The sequence below is a fragment of the Bidens hawaiensis genome, unplaced genomic scaffold (assembly GCF_021521415.1).
Source record: "Bidens hawaiensis isolate Kalapana, Puna unplaced genomic scaffold, B.hawaiensis_p1.1 tig00036889_1, whole genome shotgun sequence".
In the NCBI taxonomy this organism is placed as follows: Eukaryota; Viridiplantae; Streptophyta; class Magnoliopsida; order Asterales; family Asteraceae; genus Bidens; species Bidens hawaiensis.
Window position 1 is genome coordinate 116,618 of NW_027505451.1, and position 5,166 is coordinate 121,783.

Consider the following 5,166-nt stretch of genomic DNA (forward strand, 5'->3'; position numbering starts at 1 on the left):
TTCCTCTTCTTTGAAACAACAACTTTCTTTTCAAAACGAGCACGTGGATTTGCCAAAGCAATACGTCTTCTCTCTGAATCTGATTCAGTTTCTTCTGGGTCTTTATCAAACGTGGCTGAGTGTACTTCCACCTGTGTTACTAGAGTAACCACTTCTTTCTTCACTATTTTCCTCCTTTTCAGCTTTGGAGTCACCAGTTCATCATCTGATTCTGACTCTATCTTGATGAAACGTTTAGCACCTCCCACATGCTTATAATCAAGCATCAGCCTATTCTCAGTCTCCTTGTCCGAGTCACTGCCATCATTTCTCCACTTGTTATTTGTCAGGGCAACATAGTTAGGGTTCAACAAATTCCCAAACAAACCTCTGAACTTTGGTACGTCCCTCTCTTTGACATTCTTGTATGACACCAATTTCGCCAAGTTATTCCCAGCCATATTATCTAGAAAGATAGTCGGTCCCTCCTTCTTGACTGTGGGAAATACATCTTCAACAAACATTTGCACAAAACGAGGATATTGCCACCGTTGCTCATTTCCAAAGTTCATCTTCATATTATCTAGTATCATTAGAGAAAATTTGTACTTCAAATTCAAACATAATGCAGTCATCGTACTCATCTGATAGTCCAATATCTCGTCATATCCACCTTTTCGATGACCGAAACAGTGTACCACAACATGAACAAGAAACTTGAATGGACGTGACAAAGCAGTCTTCTTTAGAGACAACTTATTCAAAGTTTCTCTATACCCCATCCTGAGCATACAACCTTTGACCAATCGCTCGTCAAGATCAACTGGATCAGTCGGCTCATCTCCAAACTCTAAGACTTTCCTAATTAGAGCCTCATTCACCACAATCTTCTATCCTTGTACCTCTGAATGTATATCAGTTCCAATTACCTCTACTTTCTTCCAGAACTCTGAAACTATACTCTCATACAGAACTGCCAAGTGAGTCATTGCCTTATAGATCCTCGATCTTTTCAAGAAAGATATTATAACAGCAAATTTTTCGGCTTTACGATCTATCTCATATAAATAAGCACAAATATTATGCTTATCATCAGTAATTTTAACCTTTTTCACCATCTTGAAATCAAAAAGAATAAACGAGCTAGAATCAGTTTTATAATTACATCAACGGAAATGTCAATAACACCGCATAAGTGATCTTGGCTAAAGTTTGACCAGCGTATATGTATAGTATGAATGACCAACGGATATGTCAACTTTCATTAGATCAGCGTATATGTAATATCCAACGCATAAGTCACTTTGACCAGCATATGTTGATTTGAATTAATCAACGCATAAGTCTATTCGACTAAATGGTCAAACGCATAAGTTCAGGAACATATACGCCGCATATGTTTTGGCATATGCGCCGCATATGTCAACACATATGCGACGTATATGTCTAGAAGATGATCAAATCAATCCAATAAAGATCCAAAAAATCATACAACAGAAACCTTTATACGCCGATTAATACCAATCAAACATAAATTTTGATGTTTTAAACGTGTTTAATGGTCAATTGTAAGTTTTAGTTACCGAATATGTCAAATCTTAGATCTGTTACTTTTAAGACTTTAATAACCCGATTAACTTGTATCAAAATGTCGTTTATCTTGTATTAGACTAATTCTATGATTTAACATGCCAGATTCCTTTTATTCTAATCAATTGACACATATCCGTTCACAAAAGTACTGCTCATCATCAAATCTATCAAAAACAAGATTTTAATCTTCACATTTGATCTTTGAGTTGGTGTGTAGATCACCAAAACAAAGAAAATCAAGCAATATAATGTCAGGATTTGTGAATAATGAAATCTAGTATGAGAGTGTATGAGGTCCAGGCGCATAAGTGATATACTTATGCGCTGGATAAGTATATATATATACTCTTCACATATGCGGTGCATAAGTCGTCTGACTTATACGTTGCATAAGTATGTCCTTGAAAATGTTGAACTGTTTTGTAATTCACACCCATGTGATGTCACAAGTACCACTTAATGTCCTTGCACATCAATATAATAACTTAAATAAGCTCAATTTTTAAAATGCACTATATATCAAGTTCAAATTAATGACCTTGAATATAACAGATAAACGTTTTGAATTCCTTTTGAACAGATTTGAGAAACACTACTTGATTCATTGTTCTTGAAAACCATTTAAACCCCAGAGTTAGTTCACCCAAACATCAAGATTCGAAAACTAAATCATAAATAAAATCTTTTTGGCTTTTCAAATAGAAAACAATAACAAGTAAAACAAAATGAACTTCAAATTATTTACAAATATAAAATCAAATATTTTATGAATTTGAGCAGGGAATCATAATAACCAAATTTCCCTTCCATTACAGTTTTATTTTCGGCGTTTATTCGGACTGGTGTCAAGTCAGTCATTAGTATTGTTGTCCACCTAAACCTTCCAAACAAATGGTTCAGAAATTTTTGGGATATGATTATAATGATTCAATTAAGCATAAAATATCAGGAACTATCAATTCTAATCTTGATTAGGCATAATTGATTTTTACACAGTCACCCAACTTGACTTAAACCTTAAAGTCAGAATATCAAAATATTTTTATTTTTAAGCATACTAGAAAATAATCCCCACTACAAGATATACCCCCGTTATCAAGCAATACCCTAACTTCCTTTTCCATGGATGAGTATGCTCAATTTCATCTATCGGCTTGCATACACTGTGTCCCTTGTGATTCGTTTCTTAATGGTAATAAGACGCGAGCAATGGGACAATGTATGACTAACAGCGTGGTTTGATCAAGTCAGTAATGATTTAGTACAGAAGTACTTATGTGATCAAGTTTAATAACTTATAAAGCAGCTAAACTGCAGGTTCGCTTTTTAAAGCAATTTTAATATTCATCGAAATGAATACCCAGATGATAAACCGCATAAAGACCCGATGGAGTCTGGAACCTTAAAGCATCCTATCAATACAGGATTTAAGGCCATAAAACCATACATCGTTGAAGCGTTAACCGTTAACCTGTAGCTATTATTTTTCAAATTAATAACCAATCATTCTTATTAGAAGGCTTGAGTATGACCGGCTATTACATTTTTGCCATCATTGTCAAGATTTAGCTAGAAACTACTACCCTTTTCAATTTAGCATTTTAGGTTTATATCACATGCTTTTCCTTACTTGTTTGTTTTAAAGGCCTACAAATGCACTAATACAGTTAAGCCACGGCCTTTTATGCCTACTTTTTACTGGATTTGGAACCAGATGATCAATGTACTATCATCTTCCCTTTTTGCTTCAAAAACTCATTTTCTGAGGAGAAACATTTTTTAATGTTTTTGACAATTTTGAATTTTATAATGTTTTTGAATTTTCAAAAATTTCAATGTTTTTGCTTTTTCTGAAAATTTTCTCTCCCTAAAATCAAAAACCATATGAAAAATATTTACAAAATCAAAATTTGACTCCGATGCTTAGGTTCACGGGATATCTTACTCATCCAGTATCTTGGTAACACTCATATCCCCACCACCCAAAAGTCTTATACCATTAAGCTTTAATAAGTATGAAAAATGTGATTTATCAAAAGCTTTGGTAAAAAGATCCGCTTTTTGTTCATCGGTGTGAATTTTGTCTATGGTGATCAACTTCTTTTCGTAGCAATCATTAATGAAGTGATACCGTATTTCTATGTGTTTAGTTTTAGAGTGATTTACCGGATTCTTAATGATAGATATTGCTGCAGAATTATCTACAAAGATAGGGGTAGTTAGAAAATTCAAACCGTAGTCCCGCATCTGTTGTTGGATCCAAAGAACATGAGAACAGCAACTGGAAGCCGCTACGTACTCAGCTTTGCATTTAGATAGCGACACCATGGTTTTCTTTTTGCACTGCCAAGTGACAAGTCGTTTGCCGAAAAATTGGCACCCCGCTGTTGTAGATTTGGTGTTCAGCTTGCAGCTTCCGTAATCCAAGTTTGAGTATGCCCTCAACACAAATTCATTGTCCTTTGGATACCAGAGACCGACCCCCGGACATCCCTTAAGATATCTTAATATGTGTTTGACGATCATGAGATGTGATACTTTCGGATTAGACTAATATTGGGCACACAAACACATGGCATACATGATGTCTGGCCATGACACAGTGAGGTACATAAGCGAGCCTATCATGGATAGGTAAAGCGTTTGATCATCCTTCTCCCCGTTGGGATTAGGACCGATACCATGATTCAGAGGTAGAGGAACACTGATAGCCGATGCATCAATTATGTTGAATTTCGTCAGGACATCATTGATGTATTTGGTCTGGTGAATAAAGATGTCTGGTAACTGCTCCACCTGAATTCCTAAGAAAAACTTCATCTCCCTATAGCACTCATCTTGAACTTAAGCTTCATCACCTCCTCGAACTGCTTGCATAGATCATCGTTTGTTGACCCAAAGATGATATCGTCTACATAAATATGCACAATCGGTAGATGTCCGTCCACCTGCTTCGTGAAGAGTGTACAATGGACAGTTCCTCTAATAAAGCCATTATTCAAAAGGTGTGGGGATAATGTCTCATACCAGGCTCTCGGGACTGATGGAGACCGTATAAGGCTTTATCAAGGAGGTACACCCTATCTTTGTGGATCGGATCGACAATCCCCGGTGGTTGTCCCACGTAGACTTTCTCACTTATCTTCCCATTGAAAAATGCAGACTTGACATCTAGCTGATACACCTTAAAACCCTTCCAAGAAGCAAATGCTAGAAAGGTCCGAATAGCTTCTAGCCTTGCAACTAGTGCATAAACCTCATTGTAGTCAATACCCTCTCTCTGATTGAAACCAAGAACAACCAATCTAGCCTTGTTCTCACAATAATCCCATTCTCGTCCTTCTTGCACTTAAACACCCACTTTGTGTTGATTTGTTTCTTGTTTTCTGGCAAGTCAACGAGTTTCCAGACCCCGAGCTTTTCAAATTGCATCAATTCTTCTTGCATTGCGTTTACCCAGCTCTCTTCGGTCAAGGCTTCTTTGTAAGTCTTCGGTTCTATTTGAGAGATAAAACATTTGAATGAGAACTGGCTTTGTAATGGTGATATGCTCGTGTAAAAACATCGAAGGCTCTGATCGATTTGACGTCGAGT